Below are 18388 nucleotides of genomic sequence, written 5' to 3'. Positions count from 1 at the left end.
TTAATTCAGACACTCTGTTCATCACCACCCCCTTTTCTGAATCATTTTGTCCACCATAAGCGTGGAAGGGTATACTCAGATGTGAGTCCCTTGCTCATTGCACCATCAGGATTCAAGCAAGCCAGGCCGACGACGGCTGAAATGCCAGAAACCGGTCCCCGGAAGCTTGTTTCCTTCCCAGTATAAGAATTGGCTTGGTAGTTTGGTTTGTTCTGTTCCCATCATGCACTGGGACAGGAACAGACTAATTTGCATGTAGCCAGGTTCTGAGCTGGGATGGTGCAGTGAGCTAAAAAACGGTGATGGCTCAAGCCCTGATCTTTGGACTGGGTAAGAGTGGTCTGCTTAATTCAGACACTCTGTTCATCACCACCCCCTTTTCTGAATCATTTTGTCCACCATAAGCGTGGAAGGGTATACTCAGATGGGAGTCCCTTGCTCATTGCACCATCAGGATTCAAGCAAGCCGGGCCGACGACGGCTGAAATGCCAGAAACCGGTCCCCGGAAGCTTGTTTCCTTCCCAGTATAAGAATTGGCTTGGTAGTTTGGTTTGCCCTGTTCCCATCATGCACTGGGACAGGAACAGACTAATTTGCATGTAGCCAGGTTCTGAGCTGGGATGGTGCAGTGAGCTAAAAAACGGTGATGGATCAAGCCCTGATCTTTGGACTGGGTAAGAGTGGTCTGCTTAATTCAGACACTCTGTTCATCACCACCCCCTTTTCTGAATCATTTTGTCCACCATAAGCGTGGAAGGGTATACTCAGATGTGAGTCCCCTTGCTCATTGCACAATCAGGATTCAAGCAAGCCGGGTGGACGACGGCTGAAATGCCAGAAACCGGTCCCCGCAAGCTTGTTTCCTTCCCAGTATAAGAAATGGCTTGGTAGTTTGGTTTGCCCTGTTCCCATCATGCACTGGGACAGGAACAGACTAATTTGCATGTAGCCAGGTTCTGAGCTGGGATGGTGCAGTGAGCTAAAAAACGGTGATGGATCAAGCCCTGATCTTTGGACTGGGTAAGAGTGGTCTGCTTAATTCAGACACTCTGTTCATCACCACCCCCTTTTCTGAATCATTTTGTCCACCATAAGCGTGGAAGGGTATACTCAGATGTGAGTCCCTTGCTCATTGCACCATCAGGATTAAAGCAAGCCGGGCCGACGACGGCTGAAATGCCAGAAACCGGTCCCCGGAAGCTTGTTTCCTTCCCAGTATAAGAATTGGCATGGTAGTTTGGTTTGCCCTGTTCCCATCATGCACTGGGACAGGAACAGACTAATTTGCATGTAGCCAGGTTCTGAGCTGGGATGGTGCAGTGAGCTAAAAAACGGTGATGGATCAAGCCCTGATCTTTGGACTGGGTAAGAGTGGTCTGCTTAATTCAGACACTCTGTTCATCACCACCCCCTTTTCTGAATCATTTTGTCCACCATAAGCGTGGAAGGGTATACTCAGATGTGAGTCCCTTGCTCATTGCACCATCAGGATTCAAGCAAGCCAGGCCGACGACGGCTGAAATGCCAGAAACCGGTCCCCGGAAGCTTGTTTCCTTCCCAGTATAAGAATTGGCTTGGTAGTTTGGTTTGTTCTGTTCCCATCATGCACTGGGACAGGAACAGACTAATTTGCATGTAGCCAGGTTCTGAGCTGGGATGGTGCAGTGAGCTAAAAAACGGTGATGGCTCAAGCCCTGATCTTTGGACTGGGTAAGAGTGGTCTGCTTAATTCAGACACTCTGTTCATCACCACCCCCTTTTCTGAATCATTTTGTCCACCATAAGCGTGGAAGGGTATACTCAGATGGGAGTCCCTTGCTCATTGCACCATCAGGATTCAAGCAAGCTGGGCCGACGACGGCTGAAATGCCAGAAACCGGTCCCCGGAAGCTTGTTTCCTTCCCAGTATAAGAATTGGCTTGGTAGTTTGGTTTGCCCTGTTCCCATCATGCACTGGGACAGGAACAGACTAATTTGCATGTAGCCAGGTTCTGAGCTGGGATGGTGCAGTGAGCTAAAAAACGGTGATGGATCAAGCCCTGATCTTTGGACTGGGTAAGAGTGGTCTGCTTAATTCAGACACTCTGTTCATCACCACCCCCTTTTCTGAATCATTTTGTCCACCATAAGCGTGGAAGGGTATACTCAGATGTGAGTCCCCTTGCACATTGCACAATCAGGATTCAAGCTAGCCGGGCCGACGACGGCTGAAATGCCAGAAACCGGTCCCCGGAAGCTTGTTTCCTTCCCAGTATAAGAATTGGCTTGGTAGTTTGGTTTGCCCTGTTCCCATCATGCACTGGGACAGGAACAGACTAATTTGCATGTAGCCAGGTTCTGAGCTGGGATGGTGCAGTGAGCTAAAAAACGGTGATGGATCAAGCCCTGATCTTTGGACTGGGTAAGAGTGGTCTGCTTAATTCAGACACTCTGTTCATCACCACCCCCTTTTCTGAATCATTTGGTCCACCATAAGCGTGGAAGGGTATACTCAGATGTGAGTCCCTTGCTCATTGCACCATCAGGATTCAAGCAAGCCGGGCCGACGACGGCTGAAATGCCAGAAACCGGTCCCCGGAAGCTTGTTTCCTTCCCAGTATAAGAATTGGCTTGGTTGTTTGGTTTGCCCTGTTCCCATCATGCACTGGGACAGGAACAGACTAATTTGCATGTAGCCAGGTTCTGAGCTGGGATGGTGCAGTGAGCTAAAAAACGGTGATGGATCAAGCCCTGATCTTTGGACTGGGTAAGAGTGGTCTGCTTAATTCAGACACTCTGTTCATCACCACCCCCTTTTCTGAATCATTTTGTCCACCATAAGCGTGGAAGGGTATACTCAGATGTGAGTCCCTTGCTCATTGCACCATCAGGATTCAAGCAAGCCGGGCCGACGATGGCTGAAATGCCAGAAACCGGTCCCCAGAAGCTTGTTTCCTTCCCAGTATAAGATTTGGCTTGGTAGTTTGGTTTGCCCTGTTCCCATCATGCACTGGGACAGGAACAGACTAATTTGCATGTAGCCAGGTTCTGAGCTGGGATGGTGCAGTGAGCTAAAAAACGGTGATGGATCAAGCCCTGATCTTTGGACTGGGTAGGAGTGGTCTGCTTAATTCAGACACTCTGTTCATCACCACCCCCTTTTCTGAATCATTTTGTCCACCATAAGCGTGGAAGGGTATACTCAGATGTGAGTCCCTTGCTCATTGCACAATCAGGATTCAAGCAAGCCGGGCCGACGACGGCTGAAATGCCAGAAACCGGTCCCCGGAAGCTTGTTTCCTTCCCAGTATAAGAATTGGCTTGGTAGTTTGGTTTGCCCTGTTCCCATCATGCACTGGGACAGGAACAGACTAATTTGCATGTAGCCAGGTTCTGAGCTGGGATGGTGCAGTGAGCTAAAAAACGGTGATGGCTCAAGCCCTGATCTTTGGACTGGGTAAGAGTGGTCTGCTTAATTCAGACACTCTGTTCATCACCACCCCCCTTTTCTGAATCATTTTGTCCACCATAAGCGTGGAAGGGTATACTCAGATGGGAGTCCCTTGCTCATTGCACCATCAGGATTCAAGCAAGCCGGGCCGACGACGGCTGAAATGCCAGAAACCGGTCCCCGGAAGCTTGTTTCCTTCCCAGTATAAGAATTGGCTTGGTAGTTTGGTTTGCCCTGTTCCCATCATGCACTGGGACAGGAACAGACTAATTTGCATGTAGCCAGGTTCTGAGCTGGGATGGTGCAGTGAGCTAAAAAACAGTGATGGATCAAGCCATGATCTTTGGACTGGGTAAGAGTGGTCTGCTTAATTCAGACACTCTGTTCATCACCACCCCCTTTTCTGAATCATTTTGTCCACCATAAGCGTGGAAGGGTATACTCAGATGTGAGTCCCTTGCTCATTGCACCATCAGGATTCAAGCAAGCCGGGCCAACGATGGCTGAAATGCCAGAAACCGGTCCCTGGAAGCTTGTTTCCTTCCCAGTATAAGAATTGGCTTGGTAGTTTGGTTTGCCCTGTTCCCATCATGCACTGTGACAGGAACAGACTAATTTGCATGTAGCCAGGTTCTGAGCTGGGATGGTGCAGTGAGCTAAAAAACGGTGATGGATCATGCCCTGATCTTTGGACTGGGTAAGAGTGGTCTGCTTAATTCAGACACTCTGTTCATCACCACCCCCTTTTCTGAATCATTTTGTCCACCTTAAGCGTGGAAGGGTATACTCAGATGTGAGTCCCTTGCTCATTGCACCATCTGGATTCAAGCAAGCCGGGCCGACGACGGCTGAAATGCCAGAAACCGGTCCCCGGAAGCTTGTTTCCTTCCCAGTATAAGAATTGTCTTGGTAGTTTGGTTTGCCCTGTTCCCATCATGCACTGGGACAGGAACAGACTAATTTGCATGTAGCCAGGTTCTGAGCTGGGATGGTGCAGTGAGCTATAAAACGTCGATGGATCAAGCCCTGATCTTTGGACTGGGTAAGAGTGGTCCGCTTAATTCAGACACTCTGTTCATCACCACCCCCTTTTCTGAATCATTTTGTCCACCATAAGCGTGGAAGGGTATACTCAGATGTGAGTCCCTTGCTCATTGCACCATCAGGATTCAAACAAGCCGGGCCGACGACGGCTGAAATGCCAGAAACCGGTCCCCGGAAGCTTGTTTCCTACCCAGTATAAGAATTGGCTTGGTAGTTTGGTTTGCCCTGTTCCCATCATGCACTGGGACAGGAACAGACTAATTTGCATGTAGCCAGGTTCTGAGCTGGGATGGTGCAGTGAGCTAAAAAACGGTGATGGATCAAGCCCTGATCTTTGGACTGGGTAAGAGTGGTCTGCTTAATTCAGACACTCTGTTCATCACCACCCCCTTTTCTGAATCATTTTGTCCACCATAAGCGTGGAAGGGTATACTCAGATGTGAGTCCCTTGCTCATTGCACCATCAGGATTCAAGCAAGCCGGGCCGACGACGGCTGAAATGCCAGAAACCGGTCCCCGGAAGCTTGTTTCCTTCCCAGTATAAGAATTGGCTTGGTTGTTTGGTTTGCCCTGTTCCCATCATGCACTGGGGCAGGAACAGACTAATTTGAATGTAGCCAGGTTCTGAGCTGGGATGGTGCAGTGAGCTAAAAAACGGTGATGGATCAAGCCCTGATCTTTGGACTGGGTAAGAGTGGTCTGCTTAATTCAGACACTCTGTTCATCACCACCCCCTTTTCTGAATCATTTTGTCCACCATAAGCGTGGAAGGGTATACTCAGATGTGAGTCCCTTGCTCATTGCACCATCAGGATTCAAGCAAGCCGGGCCGACGACGGCTGAAATGCCAGAAACCGGTCCCCGGAAGCTTGTTTCCTTCCCAGTATAAGAATTGGCTTGGTAGTTTGGTTTGCCCTGTTCCCATCATGCACTGGGACAGGAACAGACTAATTTGCACGTAGCCAGGTTCTGAGCTGGGATGGTGCAGTGAGCTAAAAAATGGTGATGGATCAAGCCCTGATCTTTTGACTGGGTAAGAGTGGTCTGAATAATTCAGACACTCTGTTCATCACCACCCCCTTTTCTGAATCATTTTGTCCACCATAAGCGTGGAAGGGTATACTCAGATGTGAGTCCCTTGCTCATTGCACCATCAGGATTCAAGCAAGCCGGGCCGACGACGGCTGAAATGCCAGAAACCGGTCCCCGGAAGCTTGTTTCCTTCCCAGTATAAGAATTGGCTTGGTAGTTTGGTTTGCCCTGTTCCCATCATGCACTGGGACAGGAACAGACTAATTTGCATGTAGCCAGGTTCTGAGCTGGGAGGGTGCAGTGAGCTAAAAAACGGTGATGGATCAAGCCCTGATCTTTGGACTGGGTAAGAGTGGACTGCTTAATTCAGACACTCTGTTCATCACCACACCCTTTTCTGACCCACCTGCTCACGGGCAGCATCAGAATAATATATTATTGTCGCGCCTGAACCAGTGCCTTTAGACCACTCCTGATGTAATCTTCTAAAGGATGCTGAGAAGCTCTAAATAATGAAGATCCAATCTACCTGCTCGGTCCTGGCCAGATAGCATGGCAGGTAGACCCGTGACCAGAGATGTATCTTGCTCTCTAGACCCACTCTCCCTGATCCTATTCCCGAGAGAGTGACATCTCTAAAATGGATTGTGCATTGGCACTGTATCCATTCTTGGACTGAAATGGAACTTGTTGGCCTGGTTGGCCCGTAATTGCTATTGATTCTTTTACTCTTTCTTTTCTCTCTTTCCTTTCTCAACATATTAGAGGGAGGGAGGGACACCGAACCTTGAATAAACATACTCTTCAGTTGTGAATATTGGAGCGATGGGTCGTCTTGACCGATTCCCCCTTTTGTATAAGCACAGTTGTTCTTGCTATAAGCCTTAGCAGAGTCCCCAATAGGGCAGGGCACTGTCCCAGGATCAACCCCCATATAATCCAACACTGTGACTTTAGAAGACAAGTTATGTACCAACAATGACCACTGTTCCCTATCTAAAGATTCTCTCCCCCAATGCAAAGGGTCTCAATGCCCCCAATAAACGTCATTAGATTTGGCGCTATTTACTACATGAAAACCCATATATTATCTTCTTACAGGAGACACACCTCCTAAAATCTAACACCTACTGTATGGCCCACCCTAACTACCCAACACAATGCTGGCGGACTCACCAACGAAGACAGCTGGAGTGGCAAAAGTTTATAAGGCAGGAATCACCTGAGGTAAAGCATGAGTGGTAAAAGGTGGAGAGGGTAGATATATTAAACTTGACGTTCAACTGGGGGCACAAACGCTTACCCTACTTAATATCTAGGCACCTAACTAGGTGCAGGATCTCTTTCTCAGGTATATCTTGAGAGAGCAAGTGCTGTATCACGACCACCAACTTATTTTGGGGGGAGATCTGAACTTGGTATGGGATGCAGAACTAGATCGTAGCATTTACTCTTTCCAGGGAACTGAGGCCATTTCTGCAACCCTGAAGGGAGAAATTGTGGACTTGGGACATATGGATGCCTGGTGTTATCACTCGCCGGATTTGCAAGATTATTACTACTAGTCGCACATACATCGCTCTTACTCCGAATAGATTATTTGTTTCTCTCTCATTCCTTAGTGCGAGACGTAATCTCTGCCTCAATGTCAGACATCTCAGTCTCAGATCATGCCCACATGGAATTGTTGTAGCAAACACACACCCACTCCCCACAACATTATCCTCGCTGGTACCTTTACCCATATATTCTGCGTGACCCAGTAGGTTTAGCAGAAATCAGGGCGGCAATCTCAGCATAATTTATATCGAACGAATTCCCAAAAACACCATACCCAGTAATATGGGACGCTTTTAAACAACAACCACTAGAGGAATAATTACATCCAATGCGATAGTGCATAGCTGAGAAGCTCGCCTGGTAGAGAATTAACTGACCAGTGACATAAAAACCTTGGAGAAGCTGGACCATAAGGCACCCTCACTCTCCAATACACGATGCCTGGCCATGCTCCGGGGTCAACTAAGAATGCATAGAACGAACAAGGTGGAACGTGCATTGCTGGCACTATAACAAAAATATTACAATGGGTGGGATAAGGAGGGAGCAACCCTGGCATGCAAACTGACAGAGAAGCAATGGCACATATTGCAAAAATCAAAACTGTAGAAGGCACATGGGCCACAATTGAAAGGGATAAACTGACAGCCTTTCATGCATGCTATTCCGCTGTCTATGCCTAAGGAGCTTCCCATCCTACTCAGATTCATGCGATGCTTGATAGGTGCACGTGAACCCCGCTAGATTAACAACATGCACAGTTTCTTGAGGAGACAATCACACTCGAAGAATTGAAGCGGGCCCTGAAGATATAGCCAATAGGCAAAACACCGGGCCCAGATAGTCTGCAGGTCCACTTTTACTGCATCTTCCTTCCACAAATCCAAGACCAGTTGTTGCGTCTCTTTAACTTATTCATAGCTGTCACCAGCCCACAACCACTATGGCCATGGCAGAAATAGCACTTATTACCAAGCCTAGCAAAGACAGCGCTCTTTGCTCCTCGTATGGCCCCATTGCACTTCTTAACAGAGATCTCAGGATCTACACAAAAAAACCTGCCAACCGCTTAGAGCCATACCTGCTTGGACTCATTGACCCAGATCAAGTTGGGTTTTTTCGGCATCGTCCGGGAGCTGATAATGTATGATGGATAGAGCATCTGGTGGAAAAGGCACACCATTGGAGGATCCCTGCCTTTCTGTTATCGTTAGACGCGGAGTACATCTTTGATCAAGTGGACTGGGAATTCTTGGGGTCTGTCCTACAGAAGATTGGGATGGGACCCAAGATGATTTCTAGGATAATGGCGTCGGACACTTCCCCCCAGGCTCAGATCAGGCTCAATGGACAGCTTACGGATCCATGCATATAACAGGGGTACCAGACAAGGCTGCCGACTCTCTCCCCTATTTTTTGCGATCATAGTAGAACCATTAGCTATATCCATAAGACAATCAGGCCACATTAGTGGTATCACTTTTGGAGGAGTAAAACACAAAATAGCCCTATTTGCAGATGACTTACTACTAACACTGTTGAAGCCACGCACTTCACTACCAGCCCGCCATACGCTTCTACAAGCCTTCGATGTAGCCTCTGGTCTCAAAATAAACCCCACCAAATCCTGGGCGTGAATCTTACAATCCCCACTGAGGAGATTCCGGAACTCCAATCCCTTACCCCTTTTCAATGGGCCGCACACTGAATTTGATACCTTGGACTCAACCTAACCTCCACGGTACACACCTGGACACATGCAAACTGGCAGAAATGTAGAAAAGCAATCCTCAAGGACCTGCGTGCATGGAGGTCTCTACTGCTATCATGTATAGGACGACTTAATGCAATCTAAATGTCTTTGTTGCCAGAAATATTGTATTTATTCCAAACCCTACCCACATCAATACGGCAAAATCACATACTACGCTTACAATGAAACCTAACCACCTTCGTAAGGGGGGGAATGACGACGCTTCTCAAATAACCTACTTATGCTACCTTGAGAAAAAGGTGGGCTAGCGTGCCCTAATTTCCTAGAATATTATTGGCCATCTACGCTACATCTCTTAGTGGGTGATTCGCGAAAGCAAGAAAAATTGGCTACATATGGATAGGGCGGTAGCTTGCAGACCCTATGGGACTTAGTGTGGCTTCTGTGGGGGGTCTAGGACAAACAGTGCTGATATAGCCACCTCCACCAAAACAGTATTGGAAGTCTGAGACAAGATTGCATCTTCCAGAGCCTAACCTCCTTTCCGTCCCCTAATACTCCTTTGGCTCGCAGCCCGAGCTTCCCACCAGCGCTGCAGCCACATTCTTTCCTAGCATGGGCAGACACAGAATGTCGAACAATCCAAAATCTCTTTCAGGGTGATCAATTTAAACCCAATGGCATTGCTACCACTAAAATGTGGCACATTTTTGTGGTTATTACTGACATCACCTTTTAAAAGATGCGCCCAGCGCTAATCAGGAATATGCGTCCATAGAGAAATATGATACGGGTGACTGTCGATAAAACAGCGAGGCGCACCTTCCTTTTTCTTCACAATAGAGAAAGATTTAATTAGTCGAAATTATCAATCACAAAAAATGCCAACACGTGTTTTGTGACGTATAGCACTTCAAAAGGGTCATCTACTATATGCAAATCATTCACTACACAATAAACAAAAAGAAATACATTGACTAGTAGCCAAACTTGTCATTAACACCTCAATATCACACATAATTGTATTTGGCATTCAGGCTACACAATTGAATCTACAAAAATAAATCGTGTAAAAAAAATCTGTTTAGAAACCATTTTCTTTCATAATTCACACTGAGTTCTATAGTGCCCCTCTCTTGTTTGTTTATTTAATAGTTTAAAGTATTATACCAGCTGGGCGGATAGGTATATGCTTTTAAAGAGGGAGCACATGGTTTAGGTTTGCCCAAACACCTGGGAACTGTCTTCACCTGAGCCTGCTCAAAACAGGCACTACACTACACTTTCGACCTGCGCTTCTGGGCATGTTGTAGATAGTGGTGTCTCAACAGTAGTGGAAACCAGACAACAACAGACGGAAATGGAGCCAATAACAGTAGTATTTGAGCACACAAGGCCACCATCTATAGCGCATCGTCAAGGCGAAGAAGAGGGCAGGAGCTGAATGTCACCCAAAGCCAGGTAAGGAGCTCACATCAGACATTGGAATAGTGCATAGGAGTGAATTGTTGCACCTGCATCAATGCATTAGCAACATTTTGCCAATGTGCCCAATGAGTAAGCGCCGTGGGCCAACATCTCTGTGTGCAAGGTGCTGGGCTAAGACCTTCCTTGTATATATGAACCCCCCGCCCCCCGCCCCCACCTCTCCCATTCTTCATTCACTGTCTTTGTCAGCTTCCCATGCATGCCTCAGTTGACTCCACCTCCCTCAGTTCATCGTACTGACTCCCTGCTCAGGTGACACTGATTGGTGGTATGGGTGGATATGAAAGTGCCCACTTCCCACAGGCCAAGCGTCAGCCAGGGCCCCTCACCTCTGCATCCACCGCTAAGAAATGAAAAAAAACAAGCAAACCTATAACAGGTCAATAAATATGCACTCTCTCATTCTATTTCTTGTTAACTCTCACCTGCCTGGCTTGCTGTAGTCTCCGTCAGGTGTGGAATAGCCATGACTGCACATCCTTCAGCATGCCTGAACCTAAGAATGGAACTGGAAATGACATTGAACAAATTCATTAATGAAATAACGAATTACGTGCAAATTAATTCATAATTGATGCATATAAGTACGTCTTTATTAATTGTTGATGTATTTCATTGTTGCGTGCTAGAAATGATACAATATAATGCAATACAATACAATACAATCCCGGCGCCAGCGGAAGGCTCGCCACATGAAGAAATTAAAGGAGAGTCAAAAAAAAGAGTTTTCAATCCTTTTCTAAAAGTCTTTTCAGAAGGACAACTTCTCGAAGCCAGAGAAACTGGTGCCTAAGGTAAAGAGTTCCCTTTAGATTGAAGCCTACCTCTTCTTTTACCCATTGCTTTCCTGCTTTTTTCTGTCTACCTTTCTCTCTTTTTCACTAAATAACGTCAGGGCATATTATCAAGGCGGGCGATAAGAGATTATCGCCGCTTTAGCAGCCGTTTTCGGCCGCTAAGCGGCGATAATTCTATCGCCCTATTAGCAAGCTGTCGCTAACAGCAGTTAGCGACAGCTTGTAGGCGATAGCGAGCGGTTTGGGGCCAGCTTTGCATGTCAGCAATATTTATCGCTAATGACATGCAAAGTGGGCATACCCAACTGTTAGCGACTGAAAGCAGTCGCTTTCATCGATATCGCCTATTATCAACGCAGGCGTAGCGATGGAAATATTTGTGCTAAGAGCGAATATCTCCAAAACGTAACGCCTGCTCAGACCAGTTCTTAGCCTGTATATCCAATGGGAGGTGGATATTCAGGCTAAGTTCCTGTTAGCGATAATGCTTGAATATCACTGGATTTACAGCGATATTCACGCATTTCGCCGCTATCGCCGGAAATGTTATCGCTTCCGAGATAAACGTTGCTAATAGCACGTTATCTCTGCCATAAAATCCGGCAATGCTCGGTGATAAAAAATATGTTGCTAAGCCATTTAGCGATAAATATCGCTAGTTGTTGATAATATGCCCATCATGTGGGATTAGCTAAGCAAATGTGCCCTGAAGACCCTCCATTGGCAGCCACTCCACAAGAGAATACTGTTCAAAATCCTAGTCATAGCCTTTCGGGCATTCAATTGCACAGGTCCGACTTACCTTATTAGGCGATTCCCTCACTATAATCCTTCCAGGACTTTCAGATCTTCAGGCCAAAACTTGATCAAGCTGCCGAAATTCAACTACAAAACCAAAGGAGGCAATACTCTATCCTTTCTATCCTCCAAAGCCTGGAATACAATACCCAATAATCTCAGATCCCTAACCCATGAAAATCAGTTCAGGAGGCAACTTAAAACATGGATCTACTCCCTTCCTGATGATTATGTAATCACTGTCATCTAGTCTCCTAATCATAACCTTTGCATACTGTCTATCTAGTGCCAGGATGCTCCTTTCGGAGCGATAGCCCGCTTTAGAAATACAAAATACAAATACAAATACAAATACAAATAATGTCTCAGGACACGAATATATAAACTACGATTGGTACAACCTATGCTAACCCTGTAACAGAATCGCTTATGTGTTCTTGTATAAAATAAATAAAACATGTTGAAATTAAAAAAAGAGTTAGAGGCATGGGTAAAGGCCTCGAACTTGATACTTCTGCTGATTGGTAGCCAATGAAGCCGGCGAAAATTACTTGGTATCAAAACCCAGCGAGAAATTTTAAGGATCAAACTGGCAGCAGAGTTTTGAATAATTTGGAGATTCAGGATATGAAAAATAGGAAGCCTGAGGTACAAACTGTTTGAGTAATTCAGTTTGGAAGTGATCAAAGCATGCACAATTGTTTTTTGAATCTCAGGGTCGGAAAACAAATACCAGATGATCCTTTATTTGAGGCTGAATGTTGAGCTCGGAATCAAATTTGACCCTAAGGATTCTTACCACTGGGGAGGTTCAGAGGAGAGTGTCCATCTCCGATGGCCACCAGAGCTTTTCATCGGGGATAAATTTAACACCAAAAAAAAGAAGCTTAGTTTTGTCCATGTTCAATTTAACAAAACTGGTATTCATTCAGTCCGAAAGGGGTTTGATTTTGAGTGCATTCATATGTGATGTTATGTTATGTTATGTTACATATTTTTATATAGCGCTCAGCTGCCCCAGCCAAGGGGCGTCCCAGCGCTATATGTATTTAGAAATTTCTCTAAAAGACATTACTGCCTGTTGTGTCAAGAAATCGTGGATATTGCTGGAATGCCTCTGACAGATATTGGCCTATCATTATCAAATACAGCTCTTGAAACAAAGGATCCTCTGATAACAACCTGCAGAACTGCCCTAATATGTTACCACTTATAGAGCCCAGTTCTAAGCCCATTACACCTCTGCACTCCAACATTGGCAGACAGTCCACTGAGGACCAGTGCATTCCTTTGCCTAACACAACATCTCTGCTCACTGCACTCAACACCCTCTTACACACAATCTCACAGCTTCTGTGCCAAGGAATCGTAATTTCAGGACCCAAAAGCGATCTCTTTGCTGGAGTCGTAGTGGCTTATTTATGAGAGCCCTGCATTATTTTTGCACCCCATGAAGTGGTACATGTTTGTAGCATGGTGCTCATAAGGATGTATGAAGCCACGCAAAACCACAGTGCGTGGGTTTGAGTGGCCTCATAAATCATGACTACAGCAACGCAGCACAAATCAGTGTGTCACCTTACTCTGTGCTCAGGAGGCCTTCCATGGGTGTTTCAGTGGGTTTTTCCACGCAACACCCATGGAATGGGACGCAGCCCCAAATTTACAAAGTGATGTGATGCTTGGTAAGCGTCAAATCTGCATGCATTCAGAGGTGAGGCGTAATGAGGAGAAATATTTGTATTTCTCCTTGTTTTTTCCTCTTTCCATGTGTGCAGCACACATGGAAAGATGAAAACTCATCTGAGGATTGTTTCTGTACAGGAAGGTGCCCTTTCCTGAACCAAAACAATTATGTATGCAACAGAGCTGCAAGGGTGCCTACGTTGGTGCTAAGCTGTCAAAGCGGCCCCAGCACAGGGAGAAAGGAATGCACTGTATTGCATTGATATTGTGCACCGTGTTGCATGAATACAGTGCTGGGACGCTCCAGGGTAACCACGCGCTCTATAAATCCAACATTCATTCATTCATTCATTCCTGCCCATTCACTTTGGGGTAGGGCAGCGCAGCATGATGACTTGCTACACTGCCCTATGTCGGCAACCCATAAACGAGCACTGTAGTTCACAATTGCTCAGCGTTTAGTAAAAACACAAACAAATTGGTTGGTCATCCAGGTTACAAATTCTATGCGATACGTTTTCCATTTGAAAGTCACTGCCCAGTGAGACTTTACACTTTTTGCATGTTAGTCTTTTTAGAGAATTATGAAGCAGGCTTATTCACTTACACACTTCCATATGACCTGAAATGCTCATTTTATGTCTCTTGTGACACTGTTCACGTAGGAACAACAGAAGTAGAACTGTCTACAATGTTCTACTCTTCATCTGTTTCATTGCAGTTCCTTCCTACTGTGGCAAGTTTATTTTGTTGATGAATTATATAATTCCAACTCTAATCCAGAAATGTCCTGAGACTTTACGACTGAGTCAAATATCATTTGTTCTCAGATTTAATACTATTCTTTCTGTGCATCTACTTTTCTTCCATTTCTTGGCTCAGATGCAATGGCAGTGTCACTCTTTATTTAGGTCCACTTTCGGGCCAGTGTGCAGATATGTTGTTACTTTTTCACATGTTCTGCCTTCACTCAGGTAAAGTTTTGCTTTGGGGCACCAGTTGTGAAGCAACAGGTAGATTATTCCATGTTTCAAAAGCTTTTTTCTTACACAACTTGGTTCTCTTCCCTAAAAGCCTTGCTGATGCTCCAGGGCTTGGGCTGCCCATTTACAACCCCTGTCAGTTGACCAACATTTTATTATATCCTGAACTCAATCTGCTGTACATACAACAACTATGAGAATTAAACATAATCAATAAAGTTCTCAGAATCGCTTCAATATACCTTCCCAACACTCCTTAATAGTGCTACCAGCTCTTACTCCATTAGAATACCAAAGTATACTAATATATATCTAATAAAGTACGTTTTATTTACAACAATACAATAATTGTTTCTTCTCTGCACTCAACCTGTTCTTTCAGTGTTGCTACAATGTGAAATCTGACCCTCGTGTATTTTTTGCATTCCTCTGCTTTGCAAAAATGTCTCTTATTTATTGCTGCTTACAATGCCTGCTACAATATGCTTAATATCTGTAGGCTACCTATGCAAACCACTTGGACCAGGTTTGCGTTCCATAAAGCAACATTGAAATTTAAAGTGGGAATATATATTGTTGTTAATAAACCTACAAGCTTGTCAAGACCTCAAAGTCAGGCTGACCTGCTTGTGCATGTGGTGACTACTGGTTGTAGGCTTCTCATCGTCCCATGGTAACCGTCGCTCAAGCAAGTAAAAGCAGCAATGGGCGCCCAATCAGGCTTCTTAGAAGCTTCAAACTCTGGCTTCAGTGGTCCCCGGACATCCAGCTTCAAAGATGGAGGCTATACATCGAAATACTGGGTAAAAGTTGTTTGCCCTAAATCTACCTGCTTGAAATTATCAAAATAGGTCTATTACTTAGGAACAGCAGAAGAAAACTATGGACCAGTGAATTCTGAACAATTGGTGTTGGTTCACTTCAGGATTACAGTTTTTTAGTGCAATGGAAATCTTCCAGAACGCACTAGCTTATTTGGTGGTTGCACGACCCCCATCCTCAGCTTCCAGGATATTTTCTCAATGCAAAAGACATTTCTCATCAACTGAAACATTCTAAAAAATAGCTCTTTTCCTCCAAAATTAAAACATTTGTTTAGGAAAGCTCAAGGCAGACCTACTACAAGCATTCCTAAGGAGTACCATTGAAAATTAGTTTTTCAGCAGGAACAAGAAAACTTTCCAATTTCCTAACCCAATATCTTTAGATGCCTTGGAAGAGACTAGAGCTCCCAGTTCCAATATGTCCATTATCATAACTTAAGTGGAATTAGTTGGATTTTCTATTGCAAACAGTTGAGTTGATTATGCACAGAAATTGCCTTTTGTATGGGGATAATTGTTGGATTTAAATTTCTCACCCCAAGAGGATATCAAAGTCAGATTTTCATCTGTGTGTTTCAGGCCAAACTACTAATAATCTGAAAAAAAAAAAACTCAATCCCCTCAAGACTGGAACATTTGTTATTAATTGCTAAGGTATGACATTTTGAACATTAATTTTGCTGCACCTTACATTGGCCTCTGTGCCAATTAAGACACAAAAATAATTCAGGACTATTGGAAGGATACATTTAGCTTTAGCTTCAAATCATCATATCTACAGATAGAGACACCTTAGGGTTTGCAGATAGCTTGCAATATGTTCATCAACAATCCAACAGTAGGAATGCGGTCAGTCATGTGAGCATGTAGGATGTAATTGCAGAAGCCTGTTCCCCGGCAGAGGCCTAAAGATAAAAGTCCCAAAAAAAGAACCTTTGAACTTTTAACTGTTCATTCTGTGAGCTCGTAGGTTTTATTGTGCACCCCTCAAATGATACCTGTTCTAAATCAATTGAGTTTTCAGGGTTCATTACCAGGCCAATGCCCTGTATAACGGCATCCCAGCGTACAGCCTGCAGAAGCTCCAGATGGTTCAGAACCAAGCGGCACGATTGGTGTATGGTCTCTCGCGCTCTCATCACTCAACACCCCTCCTCAAGGAGCTCCATTGGCTTCCTGTCAAGGAACGTTCCCTTTTCAAAACCGGTTGTATGATTTTTCAGGCTCGTCAGGGTTCTGCTCCCGCTTTCATTTCTTCCTTGATTAATGAATCTGTTCCTGCCAGAGATCTTCGTTCATCGTCTAAATCTCTCCTGCAAATCCGACGCTACAAGCGCAAAAAGTGGGGAGGGGCCAACTTCTCAACTCTGGCTCCTACCTTTTGGAACTCCCTCCCCGACCATTTACGATTTGCCTCACATTATTCCTCCTTCCGCAAAGACCTTAAAACTTTTTTGTTTAAACAAGCCTTTCCTTTGTAAATGTGCCTCATTTTATTTCTATGGGCCAGCCATCCACGGCCCCGCTTTGCTAAACCTTGTCTACACAGCGCCAAGAAACCGCAGGGTGTACGATGCGCTCTACAAATGTTTTAAATTCAAATTCAAATTCAACGTGCTGAAAATTGGAATTCTGCTTTTAAGCTAAGGATAAGTATCAGTGCTAGGAACCCTTAAAATTATTTTGCTCATCTTTCGTGGTGCTGCTGATTGTCCCCTGCTTCAAGAGATGGGGGAGACAGGCATTCAATAAGCATGCCGTTCATATTTCATCTTCCATGGTTTGCTTTTCATCTTTGTGATCCACTCCTAAGTGTTAATTTAACTCAAAGAAAGATTTATGAAGACATTTTGAACTTTTCTGAACAAATGCAGAACTGCCATCTGAAGAAACAGTCAGCAATCCTATGTAATATACACAGATATGCAAAACTTTAAAATTGACAAATACAGGATTTGAATGATATCTGCATCACCATTCAGACCATTGTGTAATATAGCACCCACGCTCTAAATTGGCCGAAGCCTACACTGTGGCCCATTATAAACACTTTATAAGCATTGTAACCTGCCTGCTTGTGTTCATTGCACATAAGATTTAAGGGGAATCCTTAAGAAATGTTTTTTTCTCCTGCAGCACTCAGTGGAATAGTTTCACACTTTTATCAGGTGTCACGTGATTGAGGCTCTTCCATATTAGTCACTCTTTGGGGCATCATAATTTAACAAGACAGAAGGCCAGTGACATCGAACTGACGAGCATCACAAGTGGTGCTCAGCGAAGCTGCTAAATGTGAATGTCTCCCTGTGGCAGACAGAGGCATTTTGAAAGTGCCACTGACCGTGGAGTGTGACCAAGTTATGAACTTGCTTCAGGTACATTCAAAGCGAATACTCACATCTCTGAAGACTGCTTGAAGACCCAAAACTCTGGTCCTGTTGTGTTTGCAGTAAATAAAAAGCCCTGCAAATGACTGCGGTTTTTCTGGAACTGCCCTTGCAACATTAACAAACATCGTCAAAGTCAATAGGTTTGGCTTGCGTGTTCTGCACTAACTATACACTGAAAATATTCAAAGCGGACAGCAGGAAGAAAACCAAATAGGAATCTTTTCTGCTGTCAATGCCACTATGAATGAATTACTTTAATATGCCATGGTTCAGTTCATTTTTGATGTGTACAATTTTCCCGCATTTACCTGGACACCAGACTCCAGAGGAGGCAGAATCATACAGCAAAGAGCTGATGGAAGGCGGTGAGAGACTAAAGTCCTCGGAATGGAGCCAAAGCCCCTTGATATATACTTTGAAGAATTGGGAACAATAGGCCATGCAAACCTCTGTACTGTCGAGCCAGACTAGAAACATTATTTTTGGTTTTGCGCCAGCTAATATTAGTAAGGGTGCTGATATCACTGTCTGTAGCACAACTAGAGCACAGTCTGTTATTTGTTTGCCATTTATTTCCTGGAAAAATAATAATTTAATGCACTGAATCTGTTTCTTAACATTGAATCAAAGCTCTCTTTTGG

Source organism: Lissotriton vulgaris, chromosome 8, assembly GCF_964263255.1.
Source record: "Lissotriton vulgaris chromosome 8, aLisVul1.2, whole genome shotgun sequence".
NCBI lineage: Eukaryota > Metazoa > Chordata > Amphibia > Caudata > Salamandridae > Lissotriton > Lissotriton vulgaris.
Note: the sequence above shows the minus strand (reverse complement) of the source record.